Genomic DNA, 18,556 nt, shown 5'->3' on the forward strand with positions numbered 1-18,556 from the left:
TTCAAGCAGGCTGTTGCTCAGATGGAAATGTCTGCACAAAGCCAAATACAAAGCTTCACTGAGAATAGGTTTAGATTGTGCTTCCTGTTTGCTCGGGGTATGAAAACAGCACAAGCTTTTATTCTGTTTCATCATTTAAGGCAGGATGCTTTTCTTGGCTGGAAAAGGTGGAAGGACCCAGACATGAAAGGGACACTTAGCTGCTTAGCTTCCCGATATATAAGTAGCTGTTACTGAGGTAACTCTCTGTGTGCTATTTTATAGGGAGGACAAAAGATTTATTTGCCAAGTAGATACCATATAGAACTCCCTACTAGTGGGTATTTGAATGACAGGGGATGACTCATATGCTCCACTGCTAGGAACTGCCCAGCCTTTCTGGGATTGATTTAGAGCAGCTATGAATTTGCTCTGTGTTTCCCCCCCCCAGTCTTTTTTTTTTTCCACAGTGGTAACATTAACAGGAAAAATACCTGATATATGATAAATGTGTGGAATTGGAATGACATCTTCTCTTGCATGAATCATTAGGCCAGAATGTGCCCTGCATTTGTTACGTGCACACCGCAACCTTTCCCACATACTGTTCACAACGATTCACACCAGGAGGGGAAGGAATCCGTTTGTTTGCTGGGAATTTCTGACCTAGAACCTTCCTAGGAATTTGCTGGTTTGTTGGAATTTTTTGCTTTCTGGTAATGTATCTTCTGCAAGCTTTCCTGGTTCTCCGGTAGTTGAAGGGATTGGTAGCACTTGCTGGTGTTCCCAAAGCAGTAGTAGGTACGCACCTTGTTCCAGTGTGTGAATGGGTTCATTTGATTTCTTGTCCTCCTCCTCTTCTTTCTGATTCTTACTCTGTTCTGGCTTCCTGGAGCAGACATTTCTCCCACCTGATTCTCAGAAGCACTTTTATACTGCCACTGTCAATGTGCAAAACCTTCTGATTGTCCCCGCTGCATAGCTGGTGGGGAACGAGTTAGAAAGGATGCTTTGCTTAAGCATATTTTATTTTTATTACTTTGAAAAGGAGTATGTGAAACCCCAAATATTTCAGCTTAAACTAACATGTTTTGGTTCCAGACAGTGCCTCTTAAAGATTTGTGTTTCCAGTGAAGAGCTGAAATTTTCTGCTGGTACAGTAGAGTATTTTTTGAGAAGCTCTTTATTCCTGTTTATGTATTTGGAAACAAATGGCCAGCTGTAAAGAGCTTTGAGCACTCACAAATTCTGTTACAGGTAATGGGAGCTTCAGGTCTGATGCTTAGGGGTTTAAATATGGATTTTAAAACCTACCCTTTGGCACCTGGATTTGAACATCTTGGCCTTTTATTACTGGAATGCCCTGATTTTTCCCCTGTGTGACTGCTTCTCCTTGCGGTGTATTCCTGCTTTGGGATGTTTCCTTCATCAGAGCGATAATGTCTGAAATGCATGAGGACACAGGACGCTCCGAGTGATTTCCGTCTGTGACACAGAGCAGCTGAGGGGACCCGAGGCCTCTGCTACATGAAGGTCAGGCAGCTGCTGGGGCATTGCTGGCAGGGAAAATGCAGCTGAAGAGCTCAATTAACAGCTCTTCCTCCATGATGTCGGGGGGGCTCAGGGGACTGGTAATGGAATATGGCACTCTCTGCCTCTGCTTTACCAGTTAATATTCTCCCTGGTGAGTAATAAGTGAAGGCTAGTGCCAGCTGACTGTGGTGTTTGGCCTCTGATGTGACCTTGTGGAGTGAACTTAGCTGTAAATGCCAGATTCAGCAGCCTTCCTTCAGTGCTGCACATGGGAGGGAGCGTGGCTGGATGCGGAGGGAGGAGGGACACGCAGGTGGAGAGGGCAGCTTTGAAGGGGCCAGTTTAGAAACCACCAATTTACCCTTCTGAGTTCACTAACACTGTGGTCTGAGTGAGGTGGAAGCAGACGAAAAGGACAAATAAACAGCACCCCAAAGCCTTTGTGCCAGCAGGGTGGGCAGATGCAGCAATAGGCTGGAGGAAAGCCAAGGCAGAGAGAACCGGAGTGACTTATTCAAGATCCCAGAGTGGATGCTGGGGGTCCAGGAATAGAGGAATAGAGGGATCCTCTGGGCTGCGATGGCCTCAGACCATCCACCCTTTATAGGTGGTTATTATTTATATCATTAATAACTTGAAGAAAATCTATCTATAGTAAAAGCTCACTTATTATGTTCCACCTTCTATGTTCAACTAACTCCTACTATGGTCTGTGTGCTAGAATCTATTTAGGGACAGCTCTTTAACTAGACGGCAGGTAAAATAGAATTAGATGCTCCACAGGTGGACATGAAAAAGAAGAGTTGAACAATCGCAGAAAAGTTTCTACAGACTCTGAGGCTCAAGGAGGGAACCAGCTCTATGAAAAAACACAAGGGAGACACTGGGTCAAAGATGACTATGGAATAGGAATAGGAATAGGAATAGGAATAGGAATAGGAATAGGAATAGGAATAGGAATAGGAATAGGAATAGGAAAGGCTGAGCAGCCTCTGCTAGAGGAAGACCGTTGAGAGCAGGGTAACCATCCCAGTTCATCGGTCCCTGCAGGGAGGCAGCTGCTGCATTTGTTCTGCTGACGTCCACCTCAGAGTGGCCTGTAATGTATAACCTCACCAGGAGAACACTGAAATAGAGGAAAGGATGTCCTGTTCAAGGTCACATAGTGAGGCAGTGGCAAAGGTGGCTGGGGACAAGCCTCAGGGCTCCTCGGGTCCCTGGACTGCATCCACTGTGCATTCACTGGCACCAAGCAGCTCTGCAAATCCCACATTCATTACAATACAATAAAGCTACAAAGCTTTGCTACATGAGTCCTTTTTTTTTTCTTTACAATGTCTCAAAAACCCAAGACTGATTTGCATTTTAAAACCACCAGTTACCGCTCAGAAAAAATGCTATTCCATAGTTACTGGAGCTCAGGAGTAAAGATTCTCTCAGTTGTTCTCTTCCAGTTCTTTTGCCTGAAATATATTTTTGTCCAAATTGCACCATACTTATTGCTAATGTTTATGTCATGAATATTCATGACACCCTGGGGCTTCATGACTCGGGTGCAAAGGTGAGCACAGGAGGCATGGCAGCCCTGATGCTCCTATGCCCCACCCAGAGCAGGCAGAGCTATCGGGGCGAGCAGGCTTGTTTGGGTAGGATGTGAGCTGTGGGATACTAATGCCGCCTGGAAGCCTTTGGGGAACGCTGGTGAAACTCCATTAAACAGCACACTGAGGCCTTTTGAACAAACAACTTCCATAAAACCATTAGCTTCACTTAATTGCAAGGAAAAGGCCCCACACGCAGCAGGGGTTTAAAATACGCTCTCTCTTTTTCATCTGTTTCTTTTTTTCATGCAATCTGCAGATACAGCTCCCTTTCCCAGAGAGCTTCAGGACTGCAGAGATTCCTGCCCTCAGAAGCGTAGGATTGTACCTGTCAGCAGTGGCAATTTAGGCTTCCACATGCAAATTTATGCTGTTGGTTGAATGCAAAAAAGCTTCCTACCCATCCCGTGCTGCCCCGTGCCCCTGTGCCAGGGCAGAGGCAGCTGCCCGCAGGCAGCATCTGCCCACAGATGGGGCTCCAGGGTCACGCATCCCTTCCGCGGAGGTGGCCAGCGGCTTCCAGCCTCACTGCTGTTCAAATGGTGCCATCTGGCTCTCGTGAAATATATGAGAAATGTAATCCAATAAAAGAAGGGGCTGGCTGGCTGCGTGCCTTCACCTCCACGCTCTTTGGGGACGGGATTGTTTCTGCATCTGGGAAATGTTTAACATAATTTTTAAGTGCTAGTGGTGCCTGAGTAAGAAATAATAAGCTGGTGGTTTGAACTCAGGCCTGAGTCAGTGGTAGCTGGAAGCTGTTTTGCTTGATCAGGTCAGGGCTGAGGTTTATAAATACACACCACATAGAAACAGCTTGTGATGTGGCTTTGTTAGTTTTGTGGACAGATAGGAAATACCCCTTTCCTTGATGTGCTGTCTAGCAGGATGTCTGGCTTAGGAAAGACAAGGAGGTAAGGTCTGAGTTCTCTGACAGGAAAACAGTAGGAAACAAAAAGTACAACTTCAAAAAGGCTGAGAGGGATGTTTCTAAACAGAGTATTTTGTCAGCACTCCCCATTCTCATGAAAATAAGCTTTATCTGCAGCTCAATATCCTTTAGGGATTGCCCTTTCTTCCGGGTTTCTCCATTATTTTCTCTCCACATGATTAAGCTTACTGGTGTATTCCAACAGCCTTGCTTTGAGCCCTGGCTCACAGCAAACATTGGAGAAAGCTGCTCAAATAGGAAGGGTCTGAACTCACAGAGCCTGCTTCTGTTCTCAGCTGTGTCACCATAAAGCCCAGCGACTCCGAAGCAGTTACTCTGCAGTGACATTTGTGTGGCTGAGATCATGTTCACTCCTTTTTCATGCATCCACAATCTTGTGCTCACTCACGCAGTGTCACCCTTCCATCCAGACACTTCTAACAGCCAAGCACACACATTCATTTACACAAACTCCAGCAGCCCCTTATGTTCTCCAGGGACGCGCTGGCAGACTCTGCCTGCACTCATGCGTACATGCTCACATGTATGCATTTCACCTTCCCGAGCCCGGCTCCCAAGCCGGCGATGGTGCTTAATAAAAGTTCAGTGCTCAGTGGTTACTCAGCCCTCTCCGCTGTACGGCTTGCTGGCTGGTACAAACTTGAAAGCCTTGCAGGCAATCAGGCAGTAATAGACCTTGTGGAAGCTGAATGTCCCCCAGCTAAAATTTACAAGTCTTAAGAGAGCCTGCCTGGAATTATTTAACGCTTTAGTAATGAGCACCTGAACAGGAAAGATTGCTTGGGTAGTTTTATTCTGCATAGATGAGCAGTCAGAATTTCAAAGAGGGGCCATAAATATAAGCAAGCGGAATGGCCGATGGTACCCGATTTTGGCATGGGAGGCAGCCGTGCTGAGACTGTGAGAAGGTTAGAGAGCATGAATAAAGGGGAAGATGTTTTCCTTCAGCTTCCCAACTCCAAAAGCCATCTTTTAGCCCGGAATGGCTTCAGGTGCAGCAGCAACCCTTTTGCTGCCTGTTTGTGACTGTGCCTCTGTGTGTGTGGCCAGGCATTTGTGAATAGGCAGCTCACTAATGAAGACTGCAGTACTGTGCTAATGTCTCTTGGTGTCACGCGTGTGTTTGTGTACCGGTGTGGTTAATGAGGACAACAGCAGTGTGCAGCACATCAGGCTGTGTGCTGTTTGTCTGTGTACGTGTGGGGTTAATAAAAGCCACAAATAACGCTAGTCTGCAGTAAAGCGCTGAAACCTTTCTGTACAGGTACATGCAAGTGATGCAGGTACAGCTTGACGTAGTTTGTGCTTAGCTGCATGGATATTGCTGCTCATGTAGACAGTTCTAACCTGCACCTGAGTAGAACTTGTTCAGTGTTGCTGGTTCAAACTAGTAATCAACTATTTATTCATTTTGGCAACACACATGCTGTGTTGTTGAACACTTCTGTGGGGCCTGAGGGAAGGCGATGACAGCAGTCAGAGGCTGATGCTCTCTGAGCACAGAGGGGCACAGAAGGAAATGTTAAGCCAGGTATGAAGATTTCCACTGTGCACCATCCTGCCCCATTCATCCCCAAACATTTGAAATGTTTTATTTCCTTCCAATGCAGAATGAAAAGAGACTGAAATCACAGAAGTTGCCACAGAGCAGGACCATCAACCGCCCAGTCACCCCTTTTCATCCAGGTGACCATCCCATTATGAGGCTTTTTGCGTGCTGTGCAGACCCCTGTGTGTTCATGAAGTGATATTTAACAAACCAGTGTGGCAGTCTGAGTGTCTCTGTATTGACAGGGAAAGGCACATTCTTCATGGGTATACTGTAGGTGCTAACACAGCAAGAGAAACTTCTAGTTCAACTGAGGGCTAGCGTAGCTCTGGGGAGTGTGTGTGGCAAAGGAAGGTGCCATGTGTGCTAATGCTGTCAGAAAAACATGCACAAGTTTTAAAATCTAAAGCTGTCAAGTTGATGGACTTCTGCATGTACTTCACAGTTCATCCGTGAGCAGGTGCATCAGCATCATTTTGTGTCTGTTTGCCCATATGTGCATCGCAGGACTCAGTGCACGGCATGCACGTACACAGAGGGGAGCTGGGGGCTGATAATGGACTCACACGTGTGTGCCTGTCTGTGAGCTGTTGGAAACGCTGCTGAGAACCACGATATTGTCTGAGTGCTCGTACGCAGCACTGACTGATCACTCCCTGCAGTTTGCTGGGCTCTGCTGTGTGATGGATTGAGCGCTGTCCTTCACATCAGTGTGGGCTCCGCTTACATCACTGGCAAAGTCAGAAAATGCCATTTTTCTCTTTACTGTACACTTGCAGTTTTCAACAAAATTGCTGACCCCTCATCATCACCTTCTCTTCAGAAACCTCCATCACTGGCAGAAATGCACAAAGCTGGTGGAATGCAATTTTACTTCAGCAGCCTCATTAAATTTGCATTCCTTGGAGCCCCACAAGGAAGGTGATGGTCTGGCTTTGTCTGCCCGGCTTCCTGTTCACTTTGGGTGATGCATCAGACAGAACGCAATGCCTCTGACACAGCTGCCTGCTTGGAGACAGACTCCGGTGATGGGCCTGTTTTACTGTGCTGCTCTCTACTTGTTGTTGACTTGACAAATCTGTCTAAAAACTGGGGTGGGGGATATTTTTCCTAGGCAGCACCAACACACGAATAAACAAGAATACTGAGAAAAACATGCTTAGGTCACCTCTAAAATGCAGCCTGATTAACAGCCATTCTCATCAGGTAGTTGTTCAGCAATTTACCGTCATAATCCCGCTCATGCAGGAGTCCATATTGCAGTAACAGGTCACCCCAGTAAACAGGCTAAGGATGGGGGAAAAGTTTTCTCCCTGCCTCCAAAAGCAGAGTGAGTCACAGAAGAGCACACAATAAATAAATGCAAGACTGCTGTAACCAGCAGTCGTTGGAGACCTTCTGTCAACACTAGGCAAAGCCCCTGTGCTCAGGGATGTCTTTATCATAAACAGGACTCCTTCCACTCTCAAAAAGCCAAGGCAAGGGTCCGTGGTCAGGTTAGGTGACCAGTTGTGCAGAATGCCCAGCTGCATAGGAACCCAGCATGAAAATAAAGAATATTTTCTCTACCACCGTAGTAAACAGCCTTGCCACCTCCCATTTAATGACTCCTACTTAATTGAGGGATAGTTGGTGCATAGCTCTACCACTGAATGCATGTAGGTATCTTCTATAAGGAGCATTTATCTAGTGGTGAGAGTACCAGCAAGGAAACCAGATGAGTCCTTCCCAGAGCCCTGGCTCTTAAGCCGCGGTGGACCTGCAGCAGCGGCCGGTTGCTGCAAAAGTTTCTGGCAGTTTCTGCTCCAAGATCCGCTTGGTCCCGGGGTGGCTGTGGCCCCTGCCCTGGGAGGGCCGGATTCCCACCCACCCCTACTCCGGAGCTCGTTCCACAGGGCAATCTCGTTGGGGTCCAAGTGCACCCTGAGCTCCCGTTACCTGCCCTCTCCGGCACAGGGGAAGGACAGGCACCGCGGACCGCTCCCAAACGCCTCCTTGCTGCTCCCGTACGCCCGGTAGAAGCAGCGCCTCCTTCCCCGGGGCCGGGCCGCCTTCCCAGCGCCGCCGCACCGGGGGCCGGCGCGGGCGGGGGCCGCGCACGGGGCAGGGTTTATAGCGCGGCCGCAGCGCCGCCCGCAGCCCGGCGGCAGCGGGCAGCGGCCGCGCCCGGGTGCGGAGCTCCGCACCGGCGCAGCGGCGGAGCCGGCGGCCGCTCACACTCCCACCCACCCACCCGTCCGTCCGTCCGTCCCCGGGGGCCGGCGGGCCGAGCTAGTAGTCGGCCGCCGAGCACGGGTGAGCGGCATTAAAAGGCGGAGGCGGCGGCTCGGCGGGCTGGCACCGGGCTGCGGGGAGGGGGACCGGCCGGTGCTGGGCGGGGGAACGCGGCGCTGCAGGGCGAGTATCGGAACCGCGGTACCCGGCTTTGCCCCGGCATCGCTGCGAGCTCACGGCTGCTGCCACCCGGTCGAGCGGAGGTGAGTGCTGCGCTCCGGGAGCGGGTGTGGGGCTGCAGGGCACAGCCATGTCCTGGGGTACCGGCCCCCGGGCGCTCGGCTCTGCCTGGAAGGTGCCCTGGGAGGGTAGGTCGGGCTCCCGGGTCCTGCTGTGCCAGGCAGCGGGTAGAGCAGAGCACAGCTCGAAATCGCCCCCTTTCTCCCCGCTTCTCAGTTTACTTTTTTTTTTAAAGCCCTCCAGCTCTTCCACTCTCCCAGCTCTCCCCCTTTTGTTTTTTTTTTTTGCTGCGAATCCAACAGATAGATCTCTCAGTTGTGTGTTTAGCCAACTCTCCCTGGAAGCTCTGGAGAGTTCATGAATATGCACGGAGGAGAGCGTTTCCCGGGGAGGCTGCCGCTATAATAAGCTGATTGAGCTGTGCCTGCAGCAGGGCTGTTCTCCTGAGGGAAAAGTTGGGCGCCAGAACTGAGGAGCTTTGTGTCCCCGGCTTCACGGAGGGTTGGCCTTCCTCCCTGAGGAGGAGGAGAGCCAGTGGAGGCCTTCTCCATGCTCAGGGATGACAGCAGGTCCAGCCAGGCAGGATCCTCATCTCTGAAAACAGCTGATATCAGATGCTTGTCTGGAAGATGTAAAGAGAATCAAGCACCTGGCATATTAACCATCCTGGTTTATACTGGCTTGTGTAGAAAATGACTTTTCCTGGCTAAAAAACCCAGGTAGCTTAGTAAGGGTATTACATTGCTTAGCAACAGTCCTAATTGCAGCCCAGTCCTGGGCCCTTAATGTTTGAGGTGGTCTCCAGAGATGTGCCAGCAAAACAGCCTGTATCCCGGAGAAAACGAACTCTTTAATGTTCTTTCCTGTTTGCTGATGTGACAACCAAACCAAAAGAGTGGGGCTGGTTGCCACTGCCCAGGTATTTGAAAGTCCTTGAGAAGGGTGGGAGCTGAGCGTAACTGAAAATCTCTGGGACAGGCGGAGTAAGGTGGAAGTGGTAGGTTCCTCGGGCATGTATAGGACCTTGCATTTGTCTTGCTGCTGCATCCTGTGTCGCTTGCACTTTGTGCGCAGGCACAGCAGAGTCCTGGTTAGCAACCAGAGCTTATGCAATTATTAGGATGGTATTTTGACAGCTGTGCTGAGACTGTTAGGGTTTAATGCAGTATGCAAGTAAATAAGTTCCTTTAAAACCAGGCTGATGCATACCCTGTTCTGCAGCTGCAAGGCATGGCTCAAGTTAAGTGGGATGAAGACTTGTGTATTGGAAGAGAAGTACTTTTACAATTCAAATGACAGAATAAAGGCACATACTTTTTGCTCACAAAGCTGTGTGCTGATACACGTAAAATCTGCCACCCTTAAAGCTCAATTTTTTAAAAGCAGTTTTCACATGAAAATGTGGGTGAGCTTTTGAAACTAGCTTTCTATTCTCACCAGTAAAACTTTGACCAGGGACAATATTTTTCCCCTCTTCCTCCCCAACAACCTTGTGAGGTGTTGGTAAAGATATTATCCACAGCATCAGCTTCTCTTGATTGCTCTTTTAGGCTGTGTGTCTAGATGGAAACCTAGCAACACAATAACTGTATTGAAGGGGGGTGTTTCAATAGCTACACTTCTTGTATCACACTGGGTGCATCTTCAGAGGTTAGACTCATCAAGCCAGGCTCCTCACCCCTTTGGAGCCTTGTCGTTTGATTCCCTAAGCTTGGATAAAACAGACCTGAGCTAGTGAGAGAGACAACAAGGACTGAATGGAAATGCTTAATATGATAAAAGATCCATTCCTCCTTTCTTCCTGCTGCCCCTGTGAACACCTACTGTATTCCCATGAGGAAAATATTCCACTACAGAGGGAGAATGTATGTCTAATAGAAAAATTATTCAAGGGGAAACTGCTATCAGCATTTGTGACCCTTTCACCAAGACATACATGGGGAAAAGCTAAGAAACAAATGGCCCAGAGCAATATGTGACAGTGTAATATGTGAGAAGTAGCATCAGCATCTTCCCAATCACCCACTGTGGTGAAGATTGTGATTCAGTTTCTGCAATGTACAGGGCCAATAAAAACTCTACCTGACATCACCGATACTCTCTAGATTTACCTCACTGGCTATATTCTGGTGTTCTTAGCTGTAGTTGTGCATGCTGTGTGGAGAAAGGCACTTACAGGGAGTCAGGGTGGCACAGAAATGAGGCATTTCACACTGGTTAAATCTCAGTGTTCAGGTATTTGGGGAGAATGCCTTTGCTAGATGCTAAAAATTATCTCAGTACCAACTATGTCCTTGGCCACGCCGCTCAAGATCTTGTACTTTTTCAACATTAATCAATTAAACATCACAAATGCCTTTGTCAGGCCAATAGAAACAGTGTGTAAGTTACAGGAGAACTTTGGCCACATTTGTATCTGTCATTTCTGAACTGTCAAGGACAAGTGTTTTTAACAAGCTGTGTTGTGCAGGAGTTTCAGGGGGTAGCTGTGGTGTATGTAACTATATAGCTTGGGAGTGATAGGTTGTGTGTATTTCAGCATGACCCTGGGGAGGGTATAAATACGGTGTTAACATTTTGCATCCGAAAAACCACAGCACATCCGAAATCCTCTTGTGATGCCAGCGCGCTGAGATAAGTGCTGCTCATACCAAGACTTGCCTGTTGGGTACAAGTACTTAATAAAGAAGCTTGACTGAAACTGGAGAGGGATAAGGGTTCATATACTGACAGCACAAAGAAAATCTGGTTAAGCTGCAATTTTTATTTCTGAAGTTTAAACAGGTCCTACTGATTCCCAGGGTCTCTGGGTGATGCTACCGTGGTCTCTGCATGCGAACATGCAGTAAATCCTGGCAAGACTCTCTTTAGCACGAAGCATTTAGCATACATTTGGTTTAATCCTCTAATCTTATCAAGCACTGACATGAGAACTGAACAGATTAATTCATTCTAAAAATCAAACCCTGTTGTATTTCTCAATGTAGTGTATGAGATTTATCCTTTCACTTACCGGATTGGTTTATTTTTTTATCTAGTTGTTTAAAAGTATCTGGCTGTAGATTTGGGTTCGGTGGTGACAGGTACTTTGTAATTGCCTCTCCCGTGATGCGAGTTTGTCTGTTGTTGAAGTTGCCTCAGGAGATTTCAGGATCAGAGCCAGTGAAGTGGGCTGGGAGACCTGGTCACTGGAGTGGCAAGGTTGGCAGAGGAAGGAGTTGCTGGTAAGTGTGTTGTTACCTCCATGATGACAAGCAGACAAGCAGTCCTGCTGATTTTTTATTATTATTATTTTAAAATCATTGTTGTTCCTTTTGTGCCAGGTAAGAGGAGTGGAGCATGATCTTTGCCTTCTTCTTTTCCACACACTTCCCTATTTCTCTCTCTATAGATAAAACAGCCCGCAGGAGGTGTGTGTGCAAGCTGCCGTTCGGCTCTGTGAATGTGTGGCCAGGGGCAGGAGAATGTGTTTCCAGATGTCGTGATGAAGTTGAACAATGAAATATTAGTTTCTAGCACTCCCTTATATCTCCCCTGTGATACCGCAGAACAGGCTGTCTCTTTAAATGATTGATTTCACACAGATTTACTTGAGTTCATTCATCTTGATGCAGCTTTACCAGGGTGAATTTTCTCTGAGCTGTAGCCTTACTGGTGTCTTTTCCAAGGGCTGGATCCTGCCTCCTTTCCTCTTGCAGGAGAGTCCTTATTTCGTGAATAGCTCTGCTGCATTCAGTGAGACTGTTTAAAGAGTAAGGTGCTGTGGTGCCTGTGACTCAGGATAGTGCAAGTCAATTTAAAGGACAAATTAAGCACAGTGTGAGTATGGATTGCAGTGTCTGGCCCTTAATGAATAATTCAGAGATATGGAGGAGACAATGTAAGAGTTAAGTGCTTGATCCAGCTCAAGGTGAAGTCAGCAAGAGACTCTCCATTGACCCCAGTCCAGAATATGTTTCAGCATGGGTTTAACTGGGAGTTTGTAAGTTATCTCATTGATGCTTCAGGCGTGAGCTCCAACAACTGTCTGAACTAACACCTAGTAGAATATTATCTGTGACCCTCTTGCCTGTCATACTGTCATTAACTGACCTCTGTGGCATGTGAGAGAAGTTTTCTGAGGTCTGAATGCTGCTACTGAGTAATGCTTTTACAGTATTGAAAACCAGAAGGTATTAATAACTGGAGTGCTGCACCATTAATGGGAGAAAATACAGACACACAAAAAATTGGCAAAACAAAGGCTTTCAAATTTCAAAGGTTTAATTTTGGCTGCTTGGAACTGTGGTTGATGCTGTCCTTTTGCAAGAACAAGGCACTTGCCTGTCACATGGATTTCAGCAGAACTGGGCGCTCAGCCCTGCACAGCTCAGGAGGCCACTTGTGTTTGTTCCTGCGGGTGACTGAGTGTAACGACGAACTCCCCAGCACTGGAACTGCCCCTGGAACACCCATTGTGGTGGGGATGGCAGAGCAGCTGTCTCCTGATGGGAAGCAGAGGATGCTCTGCAACAGCAGCTCATGTTTTATGCTGTGGGAATCCTGTCCTTGCAGCTGCTCCAGAGGGATTTGCTTTCCCATAAAGGCACAGTTCAGCACTCGTCATAAGCAGTGCTGATTTTTTTTATGATGGCAACATCACTGACTTGGAGGAGCAGGGCATCTCCTCTTTCATGTTCCAGTGAAACCCGTGCCCTTGCTCTCGGCCAGTGGATCCTGGCGGTGCATCGGGCTCTGCTCCTCGGTGGGGAGGCAAGTGTGCCCATTGCAGAGCAGGGCACCGCAGGGACAGGCTGTCTCCTGCGCTGGAATTAGGGCTCCACAGATGCCTGACCCTTTTTTCCTGTTTTTAGTTCTCTGCTTGCTGGGAGAAGAGGTTTGGGGAACAAGGCTGGGATACTTTTCCTGCCATCTGCCTTAAGGCAGCAGGCTTGAAAGCTGGCACAGTTAATTCCTGATCTTTGCCAAGCTCTGTTAATAGAGAACGACTCCTCCTGAATAGAAGGCAGTTCATGTCACATAAATAGTGGAGAAGGGGGAGAGGCCAATGTGTTTGCAGGGGGTGAAAGGCATACTGGCAGTCGTCTGATTCTTAAACTGCTGCTGGTCTTGACTCTCTGCTGCTTTATGGGGAGAGTCAGAGGTGACAGTCATTTATTTTCTGCCTGGACTTCAGGTGCGGATGCTATTGGTCCTGGGGTCTGGTTCTGCAGCTGCGATCTCACTCTGTAAATGCAGCATGTCAGTGCAGTCACTTTGGATTTGTTAGTGGGAGTGTGAGCTCAGGATCTACCTGCTAAGATGACTACATGGACGAGCTTCTAGGGGCTCCAGGGCATCCTGTCTGGTGCTGCCACAGATTTTCTTCCCATGTTGCTTTTGCATAGCAGAAATTTCTTTGACTTGAACACAGAGTAGGTTCTAGGAGGTCTCTGGTTTTACTCTGAGCTCGCTTGGCTGTCTGATGTTAGAATCATAGAATAGTTCGGGTTGAAAGGAACCTTAAAAGGTCACCTAATCCAACCACATCATCCACATGTGGTGATGTATATTTAATAAATAATAATAATGCCCTGCATCAAACTGGCACTTTGATTTCCAGAATCATTTGGCTCAGTACATTGTTTCTTTCACAGTCTGTCTCCAGAAATGTATCATAGGAGCCCTGTTTCCCCCTGCATTCCTATGTTCTTAAAGGATCTGTGTGTTTGAAAACCAGTAGCAGAGAAGGAAATGTGTGTGTTAGCATCACAGGTCTCTGCTAGGTGTTATTCTTTATGATACTGAGCATGGGAGGAGCTGGGGCATCTGGTAATCAAAGCAGAGTTGGGAAGAGTTGTGTCCTGTTGTCGTTCTGCCACGAATCTTGTGATTTTTGATCAGATCTGGAAGGCAAAGATGCCTCAGTTTTTGGGCATCCAGTTTGTGTCACTGTTAATGGGATTGTAGGTACTATTGCTGCTCCACAATGGCAATTAAAACCAGGGTCCGCTTAATACTAGTTGTAACTTTCCTGGTCTGTACTTAGCTTCTGTTAAAGTTAGCAAAATTCATGGCTGAATTCCAGCAGAGTTGGAGTTAGGCTGTGGAGCCTTGCTTAATTCACTTGTAAACTTGTGTGTAATCTGACCTATTTCCCAAGAGGAATAAGGGAATTGGATCTGATAGGTGTTCATAACAGGTTTATGGAGCCTCTGATAGAAGCTGATATGATGCACAAATGCAAAGTGCTCTTTGCTCCTAGGGGGATGTGCTATCTGTTGACTTGTTTCTTGGCTTTGTTTTACACCCAGGAGCTGAGAATGAATTGCTTTTGAGCGCCATATTAAGGTCTGTGGAGACAATTTGGGGAAAAAAACCCAAACCAACACCTAATCCTTTCTCTTGCTTGGGGTACTGCTGAACATGCAGCACACTTGATTCTAAGAATAAAATAATTTGTCTTTTTGTTCTTCCTTTTAACAAGGCAAATGAATTCCTGAAGAAGATGAGGCTGCAAACTTGGATTTAAACTAGAGCCCAACAGAGCATTTTAAATGAGTCTGAGGAAAAACCCACAGCAACCCTGGCTCCTGCTTGTAAATCAAACCTGGTCAAAATCCTCCGTCTTCACATTTCCTCTGCTCCTCCTTTCCCTCCACCTCCCCCCTCGCACACCCTCCCACTTGCTCTCCAGCTAACAACTCATGCGCCAAGTTTAATCTCCAAGCCAATTTTTGTGGCTGAGTTGAAATGGAAAGGTGGACAGGCCCACAAGAGCATGAAAGTGACTCAATAAAACAGCGGGCTCCATTTAAACTGAGAGCCATGAGTCTGGACAATAGAGACAACAGCTTGTTTTGAAAACTAAATCTATTTTGCTGGAAAGCTTGGGCTGGTTCTTGAACGATGCAGAAAGCTGCTTCTTCTGGTGCTTCCTGCCAACAGTTGCGATTTCCAGACTCCGGAGCCAGGCTTTGCAAGCTGTGGTTCTTCAGTGCCTTGGGCTCGCCCCAGTGTCAAATCTATAGGCATGCTTTTAAATGGAGTGTCTCAGAATCCAATGTATGTGCCCCGAGCCATGTTTTTCTGCATCCAAACTCAAGTTTGCTTTCAAAGCCAGTCCTTCTCTTTCTCCCAGTCCGAACTCTTACATCTCAGCTCTGTCACTGCACACGGGCTCTTTGAGACAGGTAGCAACTGAGCTGTGGGCTTCGGTGTTCTATGGTCCCTTTAGTTTTCATCACTGATGTCAATACTTGTGCACAGAGCATGGCAGAACTGCTGCAGCATCATAGGGAGCTATAAAACACCAGCCTGTAACAACCGGAAACAAGATAAATCAGCAGGTAAGTGTTTTATCCACTGTGGCATTGCTTAAGTTGAAGAAAAGAAGCTTCATTCCTTTAAATCTGCTGCATGGAACCGATTTTGTGGTACAAGTTAGCTCACACTGACTGCAGGTTTCGTAGCACAGGTTTCTGTGTAAGTGGTACAGGAAAGCATTTGACCTTATTTAGATTCCAGTAACAGAGAGCTGTACTGTAAGTAGCAGAGGCAGATTAAGTTAAGACTGTGATGACATTTCCTTTACAGACCGCTTGCTGTTTCTTGTATTTATCTTGTATTTCTGATGCGTTGTGGGGCAGAGCATTCCTTCTGCATCCAAATCTTCACACACATGCGGCCAAATTCATTCCTGCACATATACCTCCTGCCTACATTCCCATATACTCAGTTATGTTGCAGATCCTGGTAGCGTTTGCATTTTATTCCCTCCCTTGCACAGGGACTAACCAGGAACCAGTTCTTAGTGGCTCTTGTCTGTATTAGAAAGCATCCTGGACTCTCCCTGAGATTAGTGTGTCATTAAAGCCTGTTTGCTTATTCTGAGACCCTACCCCCTCCTCTGCTAACAGTCTGCAGGACTCTGCTTATTGAGCTGTGGTAACATTTAATGTGAGTTTCTGCATGGTTGGTGCAGCTGGCAGTGAGCTTTAAGTCCTTGTACTGGCAGGGGATCTGCTGACGTGCTGTTTAGGCACTGAGGCGTCTTGTCTCCACATCCTTCCCTTCCCCTCAGGAAGTTTTCCTTCTGTTCTGAAAACCCTTCTGTTCGCCCAGGTCCCACTCTGGAGCAGTCAGCTGTGGCTCTAGCAGCTCTCCAGCCTCTGGGTTTCAGACCTCTGCTTCCAGGTGTCCCACTGGTGCTGGTGCTAATTAATTTAATTCCAGAAGCACCAGGTTTTCATGGGCGGAGAGCAGCTGGCTGCATGAGTTTCGGGGAGAGAGGAGTGTGGGAGCTAAGAAACACATACCTGCTCGGATCCCACTTCACAGGCTGCTGGGAGCCTTATGGGGAGACTCGCCTTTCAGAGATGGTGTTTGGGTTAGTCCCAGCACAATCTGCACACAAGCAGCTATTGCTGGGCAGCTGTGGATGGAGGAGAGAGCACAGCCAGCCCTTGTCTTCAAACTGCCTCCTGCAGCACAGAGCAGGTGTGGGGAGCAGGGTCAGAGCTGGTGTCAGTGCCCGTGGTGATGTGAACTGAGCAGCCTCAGCATGGGATGGAATAATAACTGACTGGCAGAGGCTGACAGCAGGACTTGGCTTTCCTTTTCAGGGTGACAATGGTGTGGGAAGCCTGAGTTTATCTGTAACAGAGCAGAACACAAGCTTTGGGGATGGCAGTTTATTCTAGGGGCTTGGGAATTGGTGAATCTTCTCTGTGGTCTGAGATTCCTTCCTGGGGTGAGTGATGCTTCTTGGGATAATGATACAAGGCCCTGGTTTGTGGCAGACATCTGTATTTAATGATCTGGAACAGCTTTGCTAGGAACATAGGTGCTTGGGGGTAGATGCTGGAATGTGGGAATCCACACACCTTTAACAAGGTTATCTCGGGCCCCTGGTAGGTGGGACACAGGGTGCTTCTGGAGTCCGTGTCACAGCACCCAAAGGCACACAGCTGATCCAGAAGCCAACCCTTTACTTAGCAACAGCAAGCAGCTGGAGCTCAGACAAAATCTAAGTCATTTTTGTAGTGGTTAGGTAAGTCATTTCTGAAGCATATCAGAGCTGCCGCTTGCTTGGCATCTGTGAGCAGAAACCTGTAAGTGCCACATGCCTGAGTGACAGCAGGGCCTTATCATTAACACACGCGAGTAACTCAAGTGGTGAACATGGTACAAGGCTGCAAGGCATGTTTTGTGAGATTATAACCCAGAAGCTGTCTTCTAACACTTGCAATCATTAGCTACAATAACTGGGAGCAAATTATTTTATCAGGAAACAAATTTTCTCTGCAATGACATGAATGTTAGTGAGGTTCTTGTGTAAGCTTACCTCTGCAGCAAGCCCGGGATGGCAGGGCACCCAACATGCATGGTTTGAGGCCAACAGATCCCGGTGACCTTTCCCTTTGAAAAGTGCCAGTTTCCATCCTTTGAAGCAACCATTTGGGGGCAATTTATTGTGTCATTTGGGATTTTTTTTTTTATTTAAAAACCTGTCACTGGTGATCCTTGTGCTCTCTGGCACTTTGAGGTGTCCCAGGTACTGGCATGGACATCGCTAGTTAGCACAGATGGTGTGAAATTCGCTCTTATTGTGGAGGTTGCGTGTCCTTCGCCAGCATAGAGGTTACATTGCACAATGATGGTTACACTTGATGTTACAGCTCAAATTGTGCTCGCAGAACAAAGTGGAGTTTGTAGTTTGTTGCACACAACCCCTATTTGTGCTGTTGTGTGCACCCTAAAAAAAGGAGGTGTCTTGTGTGTCTTAAACTAGGCACCCAAAAAGTGTCTATTTTTTCCTTCTGATCTCCTGGGCTCCTGCATCTGTGAGATGCAGACTGCACCACCCCCTCCTTCCCAGAGATGCTGGGAGAAGAGTCAGTTCGGTCCTGTTTGCTCAGCCCTCAGACTGTCGTGACAGGCAGCGTGAAGAGCTCATGAGGAAATTAATAATTCTGCCTCTGAGCCAGGCTTGAGCAGCGTGCAGGAAATGAGGCGTGAGACCACACGCTGAACAATGAGGAGAGAACAAGGTAGCGAATAGCTGCTGGGTTTGGGAGCAACATCCATTGCATGCACTGGTGGAGGCCAGAGTCCTTGCCTTTGGACACTGGGCTTGGAAGAAAAATTGCACTGCAAAGCATTTACGGAAGGGGGACAAATTAAGGATGCTGTGTCAGCCCTGAATTTGGCATTTCCTGACTGGTGAGTGCTTGACTTTGCAGCTAATCTTTCTACCCTGCTTTTGGCATGCAATTATATCTAATCAGTGCTTGTCAGACACCTGGAATAGCAGGCAGGAGATCCTTGATATTGTAGGCTGAGAGGGCTCCAACCAGCCTTTGTCCATTCTGAAAGCAGGTTGATAGATCATAGAATCATTTAGGTTGGAAAAGACCTTTAAGGTCATAGAGTCTGACCGGTTCCTCCCATTTCCAGCTGCTCTTATCTTAGCCAGGGTGTAAAAGTGCCTGGAAGGGGAAAGAAGGGTAG

At 47.6% G+C, this 18,556-nt stretch overlaps 1 protein-coding gene across 6 annotated transcripts in view; it reads left to right on the plus strand.

Annotated features, from left to right (window-relative positions):
- The first annotated feature begins 7,849 nt into the window (after positions 1-7,849).
- DISP3 (dispatched RND transporter family member 3) overlaps positions 7,850-18,556 on the plus strand; it is a 34,359-nt gene continuing 23,652 nt past the window's right edge. For 4 of the 6 annotated variants that reach the window (XM_065038014.1, XM_065038017.1, XM_065038018.1 and 1 more), the window contains exon 1: positions 7,850-8,088. The gene's annotated coding sequence lies outside the window, so the exon portion shown is untranslated. Of the gene's footprint in view, positions 8,089-15,370; positions 15,394-18,132; positions 18,269-18,556 lie in introns of those variants that run through there. The other 2 variants (XM_065038016.1, XM_065038015.1) reach the window with 2 other exon arrangements.

This window comes from Columba livia, chromosome 21 (assembly GCF_036013475.1).
Source record: "Columba livia isolate bColLiv1 breed racing homer chromosome 21, bColLiv1.pat.W.v2, whole genome shotgun sequence".
Classification (NCBI taxonomy): domain Eukaryota; kingdom Metazoa; phylum Chordata; class Aves; order Columbiformes; family Columbidae; genus Columba; species Columba livia.